Genomic DNA, 22,975 nt, shown 5'->3' with positions numbered 1-22,975 from the left:
AACATCTTTCCTATTTAATGTATTTTATAATTTGCTTAATTTTCTTGGTGTCCTTTGTTGAAAAGCATATCTACTTAGGATCAGTAGCAGCAGTGCGCAACTTAGGGACCTGATCACATAAGCGGCGTCGCCCACAAAAGCCGGCGTCGGCTGTTTTTAGACAGATGTCGGAATAATTTAGCGCTGCGGAATCTGTTGGCGCTCTACAAATAACCGATAATAATAATAAATAATAATAATAACATATACGGCGCCACATACAAATGCGGCACGTATATTTTACCCGTTGGCCACTGTTTTTACTTACATAAACTAACATAGAACCGATGTCGCAAGTCGTAGCAAGCCTTGCGCTGAGTATATTAGCACCGTAACTCTCTGGATGTTTTAACAAACACCTAACGCATGCGCAATATCTACCTGTCAACCGCCAATCCCCACCGCAATAACTAAATACCTTGCATTCCTACCTATTAACACTATTAATCCCTAACAACCAATAGGATTTCAGTAGCTCTCATCCTATTCGCTGTTTTGAAAATTTCAGCCAATAAGAACGCAAGGTACCCCAATATAAAAAGGGTTCCTTGCATTCACTCTTCAGTGTGCGGCGGATGATAGCATGAAGAGGGCCTCCACATCGCTGAAGACCCCCTGCCGCTGAAGAGGACCAGCGATCCAGATCCGCGCATCGGCAAAGACCGCTCTGCACCTCCAGCAAGAAGAAAGAAAATGTTCCCGCGATGGATGAAGATGGAGCCACCTGGAAGAAGACCTTCACCGCCACACTTCAGGAATGGTGAGTACCTATCTTGGGGTTAGTGTTAGGTGTTGCTTTTTTTTTGGGGGGGGGGGGTTAGATTAGGGATTTTTTTTATTTTTAATGGGCACTAAAGAGCTGATTGCCCATTTAAGGGCAATGCCCATACAAATGCCCTTTTAGGAGCAATGGGTAGTTTAGGTTTTCTTAGAGTTAGTCTTTTTTATTTTGGGGGGTTGGGTGGGTGGAGGTTTTACTGTTAGGGGGTAATTTGTAGTTTTTAAGTAAAAGAGCTGTTAAACTTAGAACAATGAGGGCTATTGGTAGTTTAGTCTTAGATTAGGGGGTGTTTTTATTTTGGGGTGGCTTTTTTGTTTTTTAGGGGTATTAGATTAGGTTTAAAAAAAAATATTTTGGATAATTTTGTTAATTTTTTTGTGTAATCTTAGATTTTTTTTTATTTTAATTTAATTTTAGGTTGTTTTTTTAATGTAATGTTAGGATTTTTTATTTTAATTCTAAGTTAGGATTTTTTTTATTTTAGTAAGTTTTAATTTATTTTTTAAGGAAATAGTCTTTTTTTATTTTATGTAATTAAGGTTAACTTAGGGGGTGTTAGGTTAGGGGGCTTAATGATTAGATTAATACTTTGCGCTGTGGGGGGATGGCGGTTTAGGGGTTAATAGGTTAATTAGGTAGATTGCGTTGTGGGGGGTTGGCAGATTAGGGGTTAATAGTTTTAATAGGTACTTTGCGATGTGGGGGGATGGCGGATTAGGGGTTAATACATTTATTAGGTACTTTGTGATGTGGGGGGATGGCGTATTAGGGGTTAATACATTTATTAGGTAGTTTGCAATGTGGGGGGATGGTGGATTAGGGGTTAATACATTTATTAGGTCACTTGTCGACTCCAGAAATGTCTATTTCCGCACATTTCTGAACGTTGCCGGTTTATCCGACTTATGGCAGTATATGATCTGCCGCTGTTATATATGTGATTCCCTCAATGTGCCCTAGGGGTTTAGCTGCTGATGGGTGGCTGGATATATACATGATTAAGGGTGTTGACACAAAACTTTGTATTAGTTTTACCCAGTCTTGTTGAAATAAACGTCTTTTATATAAAGCCTGGCCAGTGCTGCTGGCTTTGGGACTTCATATATATGCCTCTTGTTATAGGCTCATTATTGTGGTGTACAGTTAGCTCCTTATAGTGCACTGCTGCTCCCTCAATACCAAGAGAATCAAGCTAATCTGATAATAGAAGGAAGTTGGAGAGCTGTTTAACATTCTATGCTCTTATCTTAATCATAAAAGAATATTTATGATTATAAAATTATTATGATTAATGCCAATAATAATCAAAAAGTCAAAGCTTAAGCACAATCATTTTGGATCACATTAAATTAATAATATATTAATTATTATTTCCATATTGTTGTTAAAAAATAATTTACACGGGGGGCGGAGTCTAGCCACGCTGGAAGATGGCTGCTAGTTAGAAGGGCTCCCATCTCCTAAACCGACTATCAGCACTTATTGATGGTATGAAACCCCAAATCCCCCTTTCCTAATCACCCGCCTGCTAACAGAGACAGCTTGCAGTGTTTTGGAACCCATCCGAGATTTAAGCCGCCTCTACCTCCAGGGATTTGACTGAGGCCCAACACCGCATCGGCAGTGAAACCTACAAGGCCCTAACACCGGCTAGCTCATTCACAAGCCCTGCAAAGACTTCAGCGTAGCTGGACTACGATTGCTCCTTACAGTTCTAAAAGGAGCAGGGTCGGCACGGAACGGAGCAATTCATCTGCGCCACAGCATCAATACAGCGTGGCGACATCGAGAGGTAAATCACTTGTTGCAGACATACGCACCATATAAATTTGACAAAAAGCAGCCTTCTTGGCGTATGGTGCGATGTTGATCCACTTGCACAGTGTCCCACATTAATATAATGAACAGCAAGCTAAAAAACAACAAAAACAACTTTTTCGAGTAATCTAGCTGAATATAGTACGATCTGCACTAACTCTGGCAGAGTCCTTCCTTAATATTCACTCAGTAGATCTCCTCAAATAATTGACATACTCAGACTCCTCTATAAGGGCCTCAGGATCAAGCTAGAAACTTTAGGCCGCACGCATCAACATAGCAGAGATCCAGTGGTGGTTCACTAATTAGCTCACAGCTGCAGAGACTCTCAGCATTTTTACTATTCACCCCACCTTTATATTGGGGTAATGCCTTGCAAAAGGCAAAATAAAGGAGACAAGACCCCTTCCTCAAAGACACTCAGCCAATTTTTAATACCCCGTGAACCGCAGATCCCTACATACACAAAAGAAATTACAGACATGCAGGCATCTTCGTCAGCTCAAACACAGCCAGGGGACCCCAATCTGGGCTCCTTTGTTACTAAAAAAGACATTACACATATGTCATCTAAAAACATAATTTATGTAAGAACTTACCTGATAAATTCATTTCTTTCATATTAGCAAGAGTCCATGAGCTAGTGACGTATGGGATATACATTCCTACCAGGAGGGGCAAAGTTTCCCAAACCTCAAAATGCCTATAAATACACCCCTCACCACACCCACAAATCAGTTTAACGCATAGCCAAGAAGTGGGGTGATAAGACAAAAGTGCGAAAGCATAAAAAATAAGGAATTGGAATAATTGTGCTTTATACAAAAAATCATAACCACCACAAAAAAGGGTGGGCCTCATGGACTCTTGCTAATATGAAAGAAATGAATTTATCAGGTAAGTTCTTACATTATGTTTTCTTTCATGTAATTAGCAAGAGTCCATGAGCTAGTGACGTATGGGATAATGACTACCCAAGATGTGGATCTTCCACGCAAGAGTCACTAGAGAGGGAGGGATAAAATAAAGACAGCCAATTCCGCTGAAAATAATCCACACCCAAAATAAAGTTTAAATCTTATAATGAAAAAAACTGAAATTATAAGCAGAAGAATCAAACTGAAACAGCTGCCTGAAGTACTTTTCTACCAAAAACTGCTTCAGAAGAAGAAAACACATCAAAATGGTAGAATTTAGTAAAAGTATGCAAAGAAGACCAAGTTGCTGCTTTGCAAATCTGATCAACCGAAGCTTCATTCCTAAATGCCCAGGAAGTAGAAACTGACCTAGTAGAATGAGCTGTAATCCTTTGAGGCGGAGTTTTACCCGACTCGACATAAGCATGATGAATTAAAGATTTCAACCAAGATGCCAAAGAAATGGCAGAGGCCTTCTGACCTTTCCTAGAACCGGAAAAGATAACAAATAGACTAGAAGTCTTTCGGAAATTCTTAGTAGCCTCAACATAATATTTCAAAGCTCTAACTACATCCAAAGAATGCAATAATCTCTCCTTAGAATTCTTAGGATTAGGACATAATGAAGGAACCACAATTTCTCTGCTAATGTTGTTAGAATTCACAACCTTAGGTAAAAAATTAAAAGAAGTTCGCAACACCGCCTTATCCTGATGAAAAATCAGAAAAGGAGACTCACAAGAAAGAGCAGATAATTCAGAAACTCTTCTGGCAGAAGAGATTGCCAAAAGGAACAAAACTTTCCAAGAAAGTAATTTAATGTCCAATGAATGCATAGGTTCAAACGGAGGAGCTTGAAGAGCCCCCAGAACCAAATTCAAACTCCAAGGAGGAGAAATTGACTTAATAACAGGTTTTATACGAACCAAAGCTTGTACAAAACAATGAATATCAGAAAGATTAGCAATCTTTCTGTGAAAAAGAACAGAAAGAGCAGAGATTTGTCCTTTCAAGGAACTTGCAGACAAACCTTTATCCAAACCATCCTGAAGAAACTGTAAAATTCTCGGAATTCTAAAAGAATGCCAGGGAAAATGATGAGAAAGACACCAAGAAATATAAGTCTTCCAGACTCGATAATATATCTTCCTAGATACAGATTTACGAGCCTGTAACATAGTATTAATCACAGAGTCAGAGAAACCTCTTTGACTAAGAATCAAGCGTTCAATCTCCATACCTTTAAATTTAAGGATTTGAGATCCTGATGGTAAAAAGGACCTTGCGACAAAAGGTCTGGTCTTAACGGAAGAGTCCATGGTTGGCAAGAAGCCATCCGGACAAGATCCGCATACCAAAACCTGTGAGGCCATGCTGGAGCCACCAGCAGAACAAACGAGCATTCCTTCAGAATCTTGGAGATTACTCTTGGAAGAAGAACTAGAGGCGGAAAGATATAGGCAGGATGATACTTCCAAGGAAGTGACAATGCATCCACTGCTTCCGCCTGAGGATCCCTGGATCTGGACAGATACCTGGGAAGTTTCTTGTTTAGATGAGAAGCCATCAGATCTATTTATGGAAGTCCCCACATTTGAACAATCTGAAGAAATACCTCTGGGTGAAGAGACCATTTGCCCGGATGTAACGTTTGGCGACTGAGATAATCCGCTTCCCAATTGTCTATACCTGGGATATGAACCGCAGAAATTAGACAGGAGCTGGATTCCGCCCATACCAGTATTCGAGATACTTCTTTCATAGCCAGAGGGCTGTGAGTCCCTCCTTGATGATTGATATATGCCACAGTTGTGACATTGTCTGTCTGAAAACAAATGAACGATTCTCTCTTTAGGAGAGGCCATGACTGAAGAGCTCTGAAAATTGCACGGAGTTCCAAAATATTGATTGGTAATCTCACCTCCTGAGATTCCCAAACCCCTTGTGCTGTCAGAGACCCCCAAAGAGCTCCCCAACCTGTCAGACTTGCATCTGTTGAAATTACAGTCCAGGTCGGAAGAACAAAAGAAGCCCCCTGAATTAAACGATGGTGATCTGTCCACCACGTCAGAGCGTGTCGTACAATCGGTTTTAAAGATATTAATTGAGATATCTTTGTGTAATCCCTGCACCACTGGTTCAGCATACAGAGCTGAAGAGGTCGCATGTGAAAACGAGCAAAGGGGATCGCGTCCAATGCAGCAGTCATAAGACCTAGAATTTCCATGCATAAGGCTACCGAAGGGAATGATTGAGACTGAAGGTTTCGACAAGCTGAGATCAATTTTAGATGTCTCTTGTCTGTCAGAGACAGAGTCATGGACACTGAATCTATCTGGAAACCTAAAAAGGTTACCCTTGTCTGAGGAATCAATGAACTTTTCGGTAAATTGATCCTCCAACCATGATCTCGAAGAAACAACACAAGTCGATTCGTATGAGATTCTGCTAAATGTGAAGACTGAGCAAGTACCAAGATATCGTCCAAATAAGGAAATACCACAATACCCTGTTCTCTGATTACAGACAGAAGGGCACCGAGAACCTTTGTAAAAATTCTTGGAGCTGTTGCTAGGCCAAACGGCAGAGCCACAAACTGGTAATGCTTGTCTAGGAAAGAGAATCTCAGAAACTGATAGTGATCTGGATGAATCGGAATATGCAGATATGCATCCTGTAAATCTATTGTGGACATATAATGCCCTTGCTGAACAAAAGGCAGGATAGTCCTTATAGTTACCATTTTGAATGTTGGTATCCTTACATAACGATTCAATATTTTTAGATCCAGAACTGGTCTGAAGGAATTCTCCTTCTTTGGTACAATGAAGAGATTTGAATAAAACCCCAGCCCCTGTTCCAGAACTGGAACTGGCATAATTACTCCAGCCAACTCTAGATCTGAAACACATTTCAGAAATGCTTGAGCCTTCGCTGGATTTACTGGGACACGGGAAAGAAAAAATCTCTTTGCAGGAGGCCTTATCTTGAAGCCAATTCTGTACCCTTCTGAAACAATGTTCTGAATCCAAAGATTGTGAATTGAATTGATCCAAATCTCTTTGAAAAATCGTAATCTGCCCCCTACCAGCTGGACTGGAATGAGGGCCGCACCTTCATGTGGACTTGGGAGCTGGCTTTGGTTTTCTAAAAGGCTTGGATTTATTCCAGACTGGAGATGGTTTCCAAACTGATACCGCTCCTGTGGGTGAAGGATCAGGCTTTTGTTCCTTGTTGTGACGAAAGGAACGAAAATGATTATTAGACCTAAATTTACCTCTAGTTTTTTATCCTGTGGTAAAAAAGTTCCTTTCCCTCCAGTAACAGTTGAGATAATAGAATCCAACTGAGAACCAAATAATTTATTACCCTGGAAAGAAAGGGAAAGCAAAGTTGACTTAGAAGACATATCAGCATTCCAAGTTTTAAGCCATAAAGCTCTTCTAGCTAAAATAGCTAGAGACATATACCTGACATCAACTCTAATGATATCAAAGATGGCATCACAAATAAAGTTATTAGCATGTTGAAGAAGATTAACAATGCTATGAGAATTATGATCGGTTACTTGTTGCTCTAAAGCTTCTAACCAAAAAGTTGAAGCTGCAGCAACATCCGCTAAAGATATAGCAGGTCTAAGAAGATTACCTGAACATAAGTAAGCTTTTCTTATAAAGGATTCAATTTTCCTATCTAAAGGATCCTTAAAGGAAGTACTATCCACCGTAGGAATAGTAGTACGTTTAGCAAGAGTGGAGATAGCCCCATCAACCTTAGGGATTTTGTCCCAAAACTCTACTCTGTCAGATGGCACAGGATATAATTGCTTAAAACGTTTAGAAGGAGTAAATGAATTACCCAAATTATTCCATTCCCTGGAGATTACTTCAGAAATAGCATCAGGGACAGGAAAAACTTCTGGAATAACTACAGGAGATTTAAAAACCTTATCTAAACGTTTAGATTTAGTATCAAGAGGACCAGAATCCTCTATTTCTAATGCAATTAAGACTTCTTTAAGTAAAGAACGAATAAATTCCATTTTGAATAAATATGAAGATTTATCAGCATCAATCTCTGAAACAGAATCCTCTGAACCAGAGGAATCTTTATCAGAATCAGAATAATGATGTTCATTTAAAAATTGATCTGAAAAATGAGAAGTTTTAAAAGACCTTTTACGTTTACTAGAAGGAGGAATAACAGACATAGCCTTCTTAATGGATTTAGAAACAAAATCAATTATGTTAACAGGAACACTCTGAGTATTAGATGTTGATGGAACAGCAACAGGTAATGTAACATTACTAAAGGAAATATTATCTGCATTAACAAGTTTGTCATGACATTCATTACAAACAACAGCTGGAGGAACAGATACCACAAGTTTACAGCAGATACACTTAACTTTGGTAGATCCAGCACCAGGCAGCGACTTTCCAGAAGTATCTTCTGACTCAGGGTCAATCTGGGACATCTTGCAATATGTAATAGAAAAAACAACATATAAAGCAAAATTGATCAAATTCCTTAAATGACAGTTTCAGGAATGGGAAAAAATGCCAGTGAGCAAGCTTCTAGCAACCAGAAGCAATAAATAATGAGACTTAAATAATGTGGAGACAAAAATGACGCCCATATTTTTTAGCGCCAAAAAAGACGCCCACATTATTTGGCGCCTAAATGCCTGAGTCAAGGCAAATAAATGTTTGAACACATATATTTAGAACTTTATATAAAAGTGCCCAACCATAGCTTAGAGTGTCACAGAAAATAAGACTTACTTACTCCAGGACATTCATCTACATGTAGTAAAAAGCCAAACCAGTACTGAAACGAGAATCAGTAGAGGTAATGGTATATATAAGAGTATATCGTCGATCTGAAAAGGGAGGTAAGAGATGAATCTCTACGACCGATAACAGAGAACCTATGAAATAGACCCCGTAGAAGGAGATCATTGAATTCAAATAGGCAATACTCTCCTCACATCCCTCTGACATTCACTGCACGCTGAGAGGAAAACCGGGCTCCAACCTGCTGCGGAGCGCATATCAACGTAGAATCTAGCACAAACTTACTTCACCACCTCCATAGGAGGCAAAGTTTGTAAAACTGATTTGTGGGTGTGGTGAGGGGTGTATTTATAGGCATTTGAGGTTTGGGAAACTTTGCCCCTCCTGGTAGGAATGTATATCCCATACGTCACTAGCTCATGGACTCTTGCTAATTACATGAAAGAAAATGATATTAAAGTTGTTCTGCATGAGATGAGAACCCTGTTCAGGGATCTTTGAAAAGACCTAGGGGCCATAGATAAAAGTGTCGTCACCCTGGAAGCAAGCCAAGGCGCCCTCATGAATTCATGACCCCGTAGAAGGAGATCATTGAATTCAAATAGGCAATACTCTCCTCACATCCCTCTGACATTCACTGCACGCTGAGAGGAAAACCGGGCTCCAACCTGCTGCGGAGCGCATATCAACGTAGAATCTAGCACAAACTTACTTCACCACCTCCATAGGAGGCAAAGTTTGTAAAACTGATTTGTGGGTGTGGTGAGGGGTGTATTTATAGGCATTTTGAGGTTTGGGAAACTTTGCCCCTCCTGGTAGGAATGTATATCCCATACGTCACTAGCTCATGGACTCTTGCTAATTACATGAAAGAAAATGATATTAAAGTAGTTCTGCATGAGATGAGAACCCTGTTCAGGGATCTTTGAAAAGACCTAGGGGCCATAGATAAAAGAGTCGTCACCCTGGAAGCAAGCCAAGGCGCCCTCATGACTGAGGTTCAATCTAATTCCTCAAACATTCAGGAACATGATATTAAAATACACATACTCTCTGAAAAGCTAGAAGATCTAGAAAATCGGTGTCGCCAAAATAATCTTAGGATACAGGGTGTCTCTGAATTCATTTTCCCTCCAGCGATTGAAGGTTACCTCCTTCAGGCTCTTTTTAGAGTAATAAAAGACAACCCCTCAGCAGAAGATATTCAGATAGAAAGGGCTCATAGAGCTATAAGACCTAGGCCTCCTCTTAAAGCCCCTCCGAGAGATATAATAGTCAAGTTCCTTAGATATAAAGATAAAGAGGAACTCCTTCGCTGCGCCAGAGAGAAGCACCCAATCTCACACGTGGGTGAGGAAATTCAGCTGTTCACAGATTTATCCCCAATCACCCTCCAGAAAAGAAGGGATCTATCCCACATCACTACCATTCTGAAAAAGCACAAAGTCCAGTACAGATGGGGCTTCCCAGTCTCACTGATAGCTACTGTTAATAATAAAACGGCTATTTTTAGACCAGGGTCAGACCCCAACCTCTTTTACAAAGAACTTTCTTTGCCTTCTGCTCCGGATAGCGACACTCCCAAAGCTCAAGAGATGGACAGATCAATGAGGGGTCCACGGGCAAAAACACTATTCCACGCTGACTCTCCCTTCAATGGATTCTTTTTCAGTTACCCTGTACTGCGTCTACGGCAGTATGATTACAAAATAATCAAAAAAGGACACAGTCTAAAGCGGATAGTGCCAACTCTTCAGGTTGGACATTGCACTAGTTACTCACGGGGACCTCCTAAGCAGGTCCGCTAAGTTCTCATAATAGAGTGATCTGGGTCCCTCACTGCTGTATCCTTTTATATTTTTTATAGGTACAAACGCTCAGATTAAATTTCATAGTTCTGAGCAAAAGTTCTTATTGTTATTTGTTACTATGTTGTTTATCCCTCAAAAAAGGATTTTGCTGGTTCGGGGTAATGATGTCCTATCTACTGTTTAACCACTTTCCACAGGTACAGACATCTGCCTTGTTCGGATAGAAATCTCACTAATTTAATGCTCAGTTATTCTCTCTAATTGTTGGTTTGGACCGATTGCCTTTATTTAATAAGAGTTTTCCAAAATGTTTATATAATTCAAATGTGTTTATGTACTAATGGTTTTAAAATGTTTTATTGTCAGCACGGCATCTACACTAATCTATTCAAACAAGGCTTAAGTAGTGAACATAGTTATAACACTGATAGATGTCCCACAAAAAGTATTATGGAAGATTTCTATCACCTGTCAGCTATAAACAACCACTTTAACAACACTATTTAGACCTTGCCCCTAGGTGGATTCGGTTTGGGTTCCCTTATTTTCAGGGACACGTCTTCATAGTGGATTAGTACCCAAACCACTAGTTGATTTCGACCAATCCATAGATTAGCTAATTTCTCAAAACAATTAATTAGCTTTAATTTTTATTAGTTGATCCTTTTGCAAGTATATCACATTTGGGGTTTGCCCCCCTCGGACTAATTCCTCAATACCTTTTTGAATTACACTCCCCTGTTCCTTCTCCCTTCCCTCTCCTTCCAGCCCATCTCTTCCCCCTCCTCCCCTCTCCCTCCCTTCGTCCCAATCCCCCCCTTCATACCATCTAATATAACCATTTTCAAACACATATTCCACTGAGTTGGTAGTGGAGATACTTCCCCTGTTTAGACATTCAATACAGGTTATCTGCTCCATAAGAGGAGTACTGGTTTAATCAAATACTATGGTCGCTTCGGTTGATCGTATACAAGGGTTCTTTATAATCTCCTTATTGCCTGTTTTTTAGGCACTCTCTCTCCTCTCACTTTTCAGTCTACTCTTCTCTCTACCTTTTCATCTTTTCTCCTTTTCTTCCCCTCTTCTTTTTTTTTTTATTTCTTCCCCTCCTGCAACATGCCCCATAAACTCAGTAGGTTCCAGGACCACTCCTTCCAACTGACCTCCATAAATGCCAAGGGATTTAACAGTCCGGGTAAAAGATCCATAGCACTTAGGGAACTGATCAAATTAAAAAGCCAAATTATATTAATACAGGAGACACATTTTCAAAAAGGTAGAGAACCACATTGGACTCCCATGCACTACCCCATATCCTGTTTTGCTTCAGGGCCAAATAAAAAAGGAGGAGTGGGCATTCTTATTCACAAATCATTACCCTTACAGGTTACACACACCATCAAAGACCCAGAGGGCCGCTATATTCTCCTAGTAGGCCAACTCTATGGCCAACAACTCACTCTCTTAAATATATATGCCCCTAACCAAGCCCAGAATAACTTTTTCAAAGCAATCTCGAATCTACTGCTAGATCATGCCAGGGGGGTGGTATTCATGGCTGGAGATTTTAATCTCTTATTTGACCCGCTGGTAGATGCTTCGAGAGGGGCTACCAATGTGCCCAAATCAGAGTAGTGAAAAACTCCCTGAACAATCTCTCACTCCATGATGTATGGAGAACTTTGCATCCAAACGTGAAAGACTACACTTTTTACTCCTCTCCCCATAATTGTTACACGCAGATAGATTACATATCTACAGACTCCCATGGCCTCTCCCTTACTAATCAATGCGACATAGGCAATATAACATGGTCCGACCACGCCCCTGTCACCTGCTCCATTCTCTGTCCAGATCTCCCAATCACATCCAGGACATGGAAACTTGATGACACACTGCTAGATAATCCAGTCATTCTCGGGGATGTGGAGAGAGATCTAGCTGAATACTTTTCAGTTAACGAGAATACTACCTCGTCGCCTCTAGTTGAATGGGAGGCGCATAAATCCATGATACGCGGCCTATTTATTTAACACAGCACGAGGATTGCCAAACAATCTAGAGAACAGCCCACTAACCTTCTGGCTAAGATCAGTACACTCGAGAATACAGATAAGCGAGATCCGACTAATTATGCCCTTAAGCAAAATTTATTGAACACGAGAAAGGAACTAAAGCAATTCCTGATAAAGGTACACCAACGCAATGCTCTATATCTCAAATAATACTATTACGAAGGGGGCAACAAACCTGGGAAAATTTTAGCAAGAACCCTTCTCAGGAAACAACTATCAGCATACATTCATTCTCTAAAAACAAAAGACAGTCAGCTTATTCATAGTAGTAAACGTATAGCCTCCACCTTCCTAGAATACTATAGTTCACTTTATAATATAGATAACCCTGTGTCTTCCCCTTACTCACAGTTCGAAACAGATAATCTTAGAGAAAACACAGACATCTTCTTTCGAGATCTCGGCGTCCCCTCCCTGAATGACGAAGCGAGAACAAATCTTGAATCTCCTATCACATTAGAAGAGTTACAACGGGCTATCAAAGACACATCGACAGGCAAAAGCCCGGGCCAAGATGGCTACACCCCCAGATATTATAAAATATTTAAAAACATACTGTCCCCTCGCTTGCTCAAGCTTTTTAACAACTTAAGAGACAACCCCACTCTATCTAGATCACTTTTAGAGGCACACATTACTGTCATTCCTAAACCAGGGAAACCAGCTTCTTGCCCTGAGAACTTTAGGTCCCATTTCACTTATAAACACTGATATGAAACTACTAGCTAAGGTTCTTGCCAATAGGTTAAATAAACATCTGCCAAGTCTGATATCCAAAGATCAAGTGGGCTTTATTCCCGGACGGGAAGCCCAAGATAATACTATCAAAATCCTACAGCTAATAAACCATGCTAAAGTCACAGAAACTCCTCTGGTCCTTTTTGCGACTGATGCAAAAAAGGCCTTCGATAGAGTTCGTTGGTCTTTTCTACGCAGAGCTATGATGGAGATGGGTGTCCCAGAACCTTTCTTGAATATGTCCATGGCCTTATATTCCTTCCCAAATGCAAGAATAAGAATCAACGGTACTCTCTCCAAATCCTTCAACATTAACAATGGCACCAGGCAGGGGTGCCCCTTGTCTCCACAGCTTTTTGCCATTTCTATGGAGGTACTGAAAAAAATAAAATTAGAAATAACAAAGAGATCAAGGGGCTTGTTGTAGGGGACACTGAATACAAACAGGCCCTCTACGCTGACGATGCACTGTTCTCACTTACAGACACCGAGGCCTCCATCCCAGAACTCCTTGCTAAGCTGAGCAGATACAGCAAGATTTCAAATTTCCAATTAAATATCACCAAATCTGAAATTTTAAATATAAACATCAACCCGAAGATCACACAACACTTAAGCAACAAATATAATATTCCTATTGCTCAGCATAAACTGAAATATTTAGGGATATATCTGACTCCCTCCGCACATGATTTATACAAATTCAACTACACCATACTAAAAAATGAAATAATTTGAAATCTATCGATCTGGAAAAATAAACAACTCTCATGGCTTGGCAGGATCGGGGTCCTAAAAATGAACATCCTTCCACAAATCTTGTATTTATTTCAGACCCTTCCCGTTCTGCTCCTCGAGGGATTTGTTGTCCAATTGCAAAAAGCTTTTGAGCAATATATCTGGGCTGGATCCAGACCCAGAATTCCAAGAAAAACCATGTATCACTCTAGAGATAAAGGAGGACTGAGGGGCCTAGTTATCAAGCCGTCAACCTCAAATACGCTGGAATTCCGCAGCATATTTGTGGCGCGGCTGATTCGCCTTAGTTATCAAAGGCTCGAGACCGGCAAAAGTAGAATTTTGTGACGTAAACTTCGATCCGCCGGACTCAGTCCGACACCGATCGATTCTTACGTCACTCCAGATGTTCCGCACACAAGTGCGGCACAATCTCACTACTTTTGCTATTTATCAAAAAACTAGCAGGTACGCTCGGCACTTTTACGGCCCAGCGTACCTGGTTTTCAAAGCGCCAGCCTGGAGGCGGCGGATCCCATAGGAATCAATGGGAGTCTGACCATAGCGAAAGTACAAGTTCGCTGCTGACAGACATCCCATTGATTCCTATGGGAGATGTCTACACCTAACACCCTAACATGTACCCCGAGTCTAAACACCGCTAATCTGACCCCCCCTACACCGCCGCAACTAAATAAAGTTATTACCCCCTAAACCGCCGCTCCCGGAGCCCACCGCAAGCTACTCTATACATATTAACCCCTAAACCGCCGCTCCCTGAACCCGCCGCAACCTATATTAAATGTATTAACCCCTATCCTGCCCCCCCTACACTGTCGCCACCTATAACAAATTTATTAACCCCTAATCTGCCCCCCCTACACCGTCGCCACCTATAATAAATTTATTAACCCCTATCCTGCCCACCACTACGCCGCCGCCACTGTAATAAAATTATTAACCCCTAAATCTAAGTCTAACCCTAAACCTAACGCCCCCCTAACTTAAATATTAATTAAATAAATCTAAATAAATTAACTCTTATTAACTAAATGAATCCTATTTAAAACTAAATACTTACCTTTAAAATAAACCCTAATATAGCTACAATATAAATAATAATTATATTCTAGCTATCTTAGGATTTATATTTATTTTACAGGTAACTTTCAATTTATTTTAACCATGTACAATAACTATTAAATAGTTATTAACTATTTAATAGCTTACCTAGCTAAAATAAAGAGAAATGTACCTGTGAAATAAATCCTAACCTAAGTTACAATTACACCTAACACTACACTATACTTTAATAAATTATTCCTATTTAAAAATAAATACTTACCTGTAAAATAAACCCTAAGATAGCTACAATGTAATTAATAATTATATTATAGCTATCTTAGGATTTATATTTATTTTACAGGTAACTTTGTATTTATTTTAGCTAGTTAGAATAGTTATTAAATAGTTATTAACTATTTAATAACTACCTAGCTAAAAGAAATACAAAATTACCTGTAAAATAAATCCTAACCTAAGTTACAATTAAACCTAATACTACACTATCATTAAATTAACTAAATAAACTACCTACAAATAATTACAATTAAATACAATTACATAAACTAACTAAAGTACAAAAAATAAAAAAAGCTAAGTTACAAAAAATAAAAAAATAAGTTACAAACATGTTAAAAATCTTACAACAATTTTAAGCTACTTACACCTAATCTAAGCCCCCTAATAAAATAACAAACCCCCCCAAAATAAAAAAAATCCCTACCCTATTCTAAATTAAATAAATTTCAAAGCTCTTTTACCTTACCAGCCCTTAAAAGGGCCATTTGTGGGGGCATGCCCCAAAAAGTTCAGCTCTTTTGCCTGTAAAAGAAAAATACAACCCCCCCCAACATTAAAACCCACCACCCACATACCCCTAATCTAACCCAAACCCCCCTTACAAAAACCTAACACTAATCCCCTGAAGATCATCCTACCTTGAGTCGTCTTCACTCAGCCGAGCCACCGATGGAACTGAAGAGGACATCCGGAGCGGAAGAAGTTAATCCTCCAAGTGGCGCTGAAGAAATCTTCCATCCGATGAAGTCATCATCCAGGCGGCGCTGAAGAAGTCTTCGATCCGGCCGATGTCATCTTCAAAGAGGCGCTGAAGAGGTCTTCTATCCGGGCGAAGTCATCTTCCAAGCCGGGTCTTGAATCTTCCTTCCGCCGACGCGGAACCACCTTCTTCCCCGACGGACTACGACGAATGACGGCTCCTTTAAGGGACGTCATCCAAGATGGCGTCCCCTCAATTCCGATTGGCTGATAGGATTCTATCAGCCAATCGGAATTAAGGTAGGAAAAATCTGATTGGCTGATGGAATCAGCCAATCAGATTGAGCTCGCATTCTATTGGCTGTTCCGATCAGCCAATAGAATGCGAGCTCAATCTGATTGGCTGATTGGATCAGCCAATCGGATTGAACTTGATTCTGATTGGCTGATTCCATCAGCCAATCAGATTTTCCTACCTTAATTCCGATTGGCTGATAGAATCCTATCAGCCAATCGGAATTGAGGGGACGCCATCTTGGATGACGTCCCTTAAAGGAGCCGTCATTCGTCGTAGTCCGTCGGGGAAGAAGGTGGTTCCGCGTCGGCGGAAGGAAGATTCAAGACCCGGCTTGGAAGATGACTTCGCCCGGATAGAAGACCTCTTCAGCGCCTCTTTGAAGATGACATCGGCCGGATCGAAGACTTCTTCAGCGCCGCCTGGATGATGACTTCATCGGATGGAAGATTTCTTCAGCGCCGCTTGGAGGATTAACTTCTTCCGCTCCGAATGTCCTCTTCAGTTCCATCGGTGGCTCGGCTGAGTGAAGACGACTCAAGGTAGGATGATCTTCAGGGGATTAGTGTTAGGTTTTTGTAAGGGGGTTTTGGGTTAGATTAGGGGTATGTGGGTGGTGGGTTTTAATGTTGGGGGGGGGGTTGTATTTTTCTTTTACAGGCAAAAGAGCTGAACTTTTTGGGGCATGCCCCCACAAATGGCCCTTTTAAGGGCTGGTAAGGTAAAAGAGCTTTGAAATTTATTTAATTTAGAATAGTGTAGGGATTTTTTTTATTTTGGGGGGGTTTGTTATTTTATTAGGGGGCTTAGATTAGGTGTAAGTAGCTTAAAATTGTTGTAAGATTTTTAACATGTTTGTAACTTATTTTTTTATTTTTTGTAACTTAGCTTTTTTTATTTTTTGTACTTTAGTTAGTTTATGTAATTGTATTTAATTGTAGTTATTTGTAGGTAGTTTATTTAGTTAATTTAATGATAGTGTAGTATTAGGTTTAATTGTAACTTAGGTTAGGATTTATTTTAAAGGTAATTTTGTATTTCTTTTAGCTAGGTAGTTATTAAATAGTTAATAACTATTTAATAACTATTCTAACTAGCTAAAATAAATACAAAGTTACCTGTAAAATAAATATAAATCCTAAGATAGCTATAATATAATTATTAATTATATTGTAGCTATCTTAGGGTTTATTTTACAGGTAAGTATTTATTTTTAAATAGGAATCATTTATTAAAGTATAGTGTAGTGTTAGGTGTAATTGTAACTTAGGTTAGGATTTATTTCACAGGTACATTTCTCTTTATTTTAGCTAGGTAAGCTATTAAATAGTTAATAACTATTTAATAGTTATTGTACATGGTTAAAATAAATTGAAAGTTACCTGTAAAATAAATATAAATCCTAAGATAGCTATAATATAATTATTATTTATATTGTAGCTATATTAGGGTTTATTTTAAAGGTAAGTATTTAGTTTTAAATAGGATTCATTTAGTTAATAAGAGTTAATTTATTTAGATTTATTTAATTAATATTTAAGTTAGGGGGGCGTTAGGGTTAGGGTTAGACTTAGGTTTAGGGGTTCATAATTTTATTACAGTGGCGGCGGCGTAGTGGGGGGCAGGATAGGGGTTAATAAATTTATTATAGGTGGCGACGGTGTAGGGGGGGCAGATTAGGGGTTAATAAATTTATTATAGGTGGCGACGGTGTAGGGGGGGCAGATTAGGGGTTAATAAATTTATTATAGGTGGCGACGGTGTAGGGGGGGCAGGATAGGGGTTACTAGGTATACTGTAGGTGGCAGCGGTGTCCGGGAGCGGCGGTTTAGGGGTTAATACATTTATAAGACTTGCGGCGGGGTCTAGGAGCGGCGGTTTAGGGGTTAATACATTTATAAGAGTTGCGGCGGGGTCTAGGAGCGGCGGTTTAGGGGTTAGTAACTTTATTTAGTTGCGGGGGGCTCCGGGGGCGCCGGTGTAGGGGGTAGAACAGTGTAGTTTAGTGTGAGTGCTTAGTGACAGACTAGCAATAAAGCTGGGAAAAAGCCGAAGGGCAGCGAGATCGGATGAGTGATAACTGTCACAGTCCGCTGCTCATCGCCCCGCGGCTTTTTGACAGCTTTATTTGATAACTTAGGCGAACATATTCAAGGTCCGCGGCGGCGAAGGTAGGCGAGCTTAGGCGGACGTATTGGGCCGGCGAAGCCAGAAAAGTAGACGGCTTGATAACTACCCCCCTGGGTGTCCCATGCTTGCAGGCCTACAAACATGCAATAACACTACAACATATAGTTGAATGGGCTCACAACACCAACAATAAGGCATGGATTCAAATAGATAGGCACATTTTTAGGCTAAACAATGTAGCAACGATGGCGTAGACCTTACCCCAAAAAAGACCCAAATTAGTTTATAGTTATCACGTTACAGTTGGTATTTTATCAGAATGGGATCAAATCCTATCCACTAGTACACATATTTCATCCAAATACGCTCCGCTTACTCCACTCCTTGAACACGTAGAACTTCCCTATCACCATTTGGGATTTTCTATAAAGCAACCCTATAGTCTTAAAACAGGATCTATCCATTTCGCCACGGAAAATGGTGCAGTTAAAACACAAACTGTGCTGGAGGAAGCCCATGGGGAGATTTTCTCCTCATGGCTTCATTACCATCAATTACTCCACTTTATTTCTCACCATAAGCATAAGAAAGATCTTGGCAGGGAAATCACGACCTTTAAAAACTTATGCATCTTGCATAATGCATCTTGCATTAACCCAGATTCAACAAACCTTCCGTCCTACACCCATTCCTGGAAAGGGGAACTAGGCTATGATATTGATGCTGAGACCTGGCTTAAAGCTTTCAGGCTAACTAAAAAGTAATCTGTCTCCGCATTAATTCAGAAAATTCATTTAAAATTTCTATTCAGGTGGTACCTAACTCCAAATCATCTACACAAGATTTACCCCTCGCTCAACAGCACATGCTGGAGGGGATGTGGGGAAGAGGGCTGTCTTCTCCACATTTAGTGGACATGTCCTAGACTGAAGAGATTCTGGACAGACATCTTATCAGCTATCTCTGAGATATTTTCGACTCAGATTCCCCATAACCCGAGTACTATCCTATTTCTTTCACTTCCCAAGCTGACTGGCCTAGGCAAACAACCATTGTTACTGATAATGCTTACAGCTGCTAAAAACTTATCCAGAAATATTGGAAAACTTGACAGTCCCCTCAAAAGAAGAATGGAGAACATTAGTTTCTGATCTCCTGACCCTTGAGAGATACCATTATCTAAAAACACACAGATTATAGGTCCATGAAATGATGTTGGCAGTGTGGCATAAAACAATATAACCACAACATTTTAAACCCGAGATGCACGTCCCTCCTCCCAGATAGGGTTTTTTTTTTTTCCTCCTTCCTCTCTCCACCCCCATCCTTTCTGCTGCTTTTCTCTTTCCTTGCTTCTTTTTCTCTCTCTCTTAAAAGAGCCTTTGGGGGCTAGTTATCAAGCCGTCTACTTTTCTGGCTTCGCCGGCCCAATACGTCCGCCTAAGCTCGCCTACCTTCGCCGCCGCGGACCTTGAATACGTTCGCCTAAGTTATCAAATAAAGCTGTCAAAAAGCCGCGGGGCGATGAGCAGCGGACTGTGACAGTTATCACTCATCCGATCTCGCTGCCCTTCGGCTTTTTCCCAGCTTTATTGCTAGCCTGTCACTAAGCACTCACACTAAACTACACTGTTCTGCCCCCTATACCGGCGCCCCCGGAGCCCCCCGCAACTAAATAAAGTTACTAACCCCTAAACCGCCGCTCCTAGACCCCGCCGCAACTCTTATAAATGTATTAACCCCTAAACCGCCGCTCCTAGACCCCGCCGCAACTCTTATAAATGTATTAACCCCTAAACCGCCGCTCCCGGACACCGCTGCCACCTACAGTATACCTAGTAACCCCTATCCTGCCCCCCCTACACCGTCGCCCTCTATTATAAAATTATTAACCCCTATCCTGCTGATCCCGCACCTCTCCGCAACTAAATAAATAGTTTAACCCCTAAACCGCCGCTCCATGAACCCGCCGCAACCTATATTAAACCTATTAACCCCTATCCTGCCCCCCCTACACCGTCGCCACCTATAATAAATTTATTAACCCCTATCCTGCCCCCCACTACGCCGCCGCCACTGTAATAAAATTATTAACCCCTAAACCTAAGTCTAACCCTAACGCCCCCCTAACTTAAATATTAATTAAATAAATCTAAATAAATTAACTCTTATTAACTAAATGAATCCTATTTAAAACTAAATACTTACCTTTAAAATAAACCCTAATATAGCTACAATATAAATAAGAATTATATTCTAGCTATCTTAGGATTTATATTTATTTGACAGGTAACTTTCAATTTATTTTAACCATGTACAATAACTATTAAATAGTTATTAACTATTTAATAGCTTACCTAGCTAAAATAAAGAGAAATGTACCTGTGAAATAAATCCTAACCTAAGTTACAATTACACCTAACACTACACTTTAATAAATTATTCCTATTTAAAAATAAATACTTACCTGTAAAATAAACCCTAAGATAGCTACAATGTAATTAATAATTATATTATAGCTATCTTAGGATTTATATTTATTTTACAGGTAACTTTGTATTTATTTTAGCTAGTTAGAATAGTTATTAAATAGTTATTAACTATTTAATAACTACCTAGCTAAAAGAAATACAAAATTACCTGTAAAATAAATCCTAACCTAAGTTACAATTAAACCTAATACTACACTATCATTAAATTAACTAAATAAACTACCTACAAATAACTACAATTAAATACAATTACATAAACTAACTAAAGTACAAAAAATAAAAAAAGCTAAGTTACAAAAAATAAAAAATTAAGTTACAAACATGTTAAAAATATTACAACAATTTTAAGCTACTTACACCTAATCTAAGCCCCCTAATAAAATAACAAACCCCCCAAAATAAGAAAAATCCCTACCCTATTCTAAATTAAATAAATTTCAAAGCTCTTTTACCTTACCAGCCCTTAAAAGGGCCATTTGTGGGGGCATGCCCCAAAAAGTTCAGCTCTTTTGCCTGTAAAATAAAAATACAACCCCCCCCAACATTAAAACCCACCACCCACATACCCCTAATCTAACCCAAACCCCCCTTACAAAAACCTAACACTAATCCCCTGAAGATCATCCTACCTTGAGTCGTCTTCACTCAGCCGAGCCACCGATGGAACTGAAGAGGACATCCGGAGCGGAAGAAGTTAATCCTCCAAGCGGCGCTGAAGAAATCTTCCATCCGATGAAGTCATCATCCAGGCGGTGCTGAAGAAGTCTTTGATCCGGCCGATGTCATCTTCCAAGAGGCGCTGAAGATGTCTTCTATCCGGGTGAAGTCATCTTCCAAGCCGGGTCTTGAATCTTCCTTCCGCCGACGCGGAACCACCTTCTTCACCGACGGACTACGACGAATGACGGCTCCTTTAAGGGACGTCATCCAAGATGGCGTCCCCTCAATTCCGATTGGCTGATTTAAGGTAGGAAAAATCTGATTGGCTGATGGAATCAGCCAATCAGATTGAGCTCGCATTCTATTGGCTGTTCCGATCAGCCAATAGAATGCGAGCTCAATCTGATTGGCTGATTGGATCAGCCAATCGGATTGAACTTGAATCTGATTGGCTGATTCCATCAGCCAATCAGATTTTCCTACCTTAATTCCGATTGGCTGATAGAATCCTATCAGCCAATCGGAATTGAGGGGACGCCATCTTGGATGACGTCCCTTAAAGGAGCCGTCATTCGTCGTAGTCCGTCGGTGAAGAAGGTGGTTCCGCGTCGGCGGAAGGAAGATTCAAGACCCGGCTTGGAAGATGACTTCACCCGGATAGAAGACATCTTCAGCGCCTCTTGGAAGATGACATCGGCCGGATCAAAGACTTCTTCAGCGCCGCCTGGATGATGACTTCATCGGATGGAAGATTTCTTCAGCGCCGCTTGGAGGATTAACTTCTTCCGCTTTTCTTTTACAGGCAAAAGAGCTGAACTTTTTGGGGCATGCCCCCACAAATGGCCCTTTTAAGGGCTGGTAAGGTAAAAGAGCTTTGAAATTTATTTAATTTAGAATAGGGTAGGGATTTTTCTTATTTTGGGGGGTTTGTTATTTTATTAGGGGGCTTAGATTAGGTGTAAGTAGCTTAAAATTGTTGTAATATTTTTAACATGTTTGTAACTTATTTTTTTATTTTTTGTAACTTAGCTTTTTTTATTTTTTGTACTTTAGTTAGTTTATGTAATTGTATTTAATTGTAGTTATTTGTAGGTAGTTTATTTAGTTAATTTAATGATAGTGTAGTATTAGGTTTAATTGTAACTTAAGTTAGGATTTATTTTACAGGTAATTTTGTATTTCTTTTAGCTAGGTAGTTATTAAATAGTTAATAACTATTTAATAACTATTCTAACTAGCTAAAATAAATACAAAGTTACCTGTAAAATAAATATAAATCCTAAGATAGCTATAATATAATTATTAATTATATTGTAGCTATATTAGGGTTTATTTTAAAGGTAAGTATTTAGTTTTAAATAGGATTCATTTAGTTAATAAGAGTTAATTTATTTAGATTTATTTAATTAATTATTTAAGTTAGGGGGGCGTTAGGGTTAGGGTTAGACTTAGGTTTAGGGGTTAATAATTTTATTACAGTGGCGGCGGCGTAGTGGGGGGCAGGATAGGGGTTAATAAATTTATTATAGGTGGCGACGGTGTAGGGGGGGCAGGATAGGGGTTAATACATTTAATATAGGTTGCGGCGGGTTCAGGGAGCGGCGGTTTAGGGGTTAATACA

General features: G+C 39.8%; 1 protein-coding gene across 1 annotated transcript in view; it reads right to left on the bottom strand.

Moving 5' to 3' along the window:
• DRAM2 (DNA damage regulated autophagy modulator 2) overlaps positions 1-22,975 on the bottom strand; it is a 113,288-nt gene that overhangs the window by 29,161 nt on the left and 61,152 nt on the right. The window lies entirely within an intron of this gene.

This window comes from Bombina bombina, chromosome 3 (genome assembly GCF_027579735.1).
Source record: "Bombina bombina isolate aBomBom1 chromosome 3, aBomBom1.pri, whole genome shotgun sequence".
NCBI lineage: Eukaryota > Metazoa > Chordata > Amphibia > Anura > Bombinatoridae > Bombina > Bombina bombina.
The sequence above is the reverse complement of the archived record's forward strand: the minus strand, read 5'-3'. Positions and strand labels throughout refer to the sequence as shown.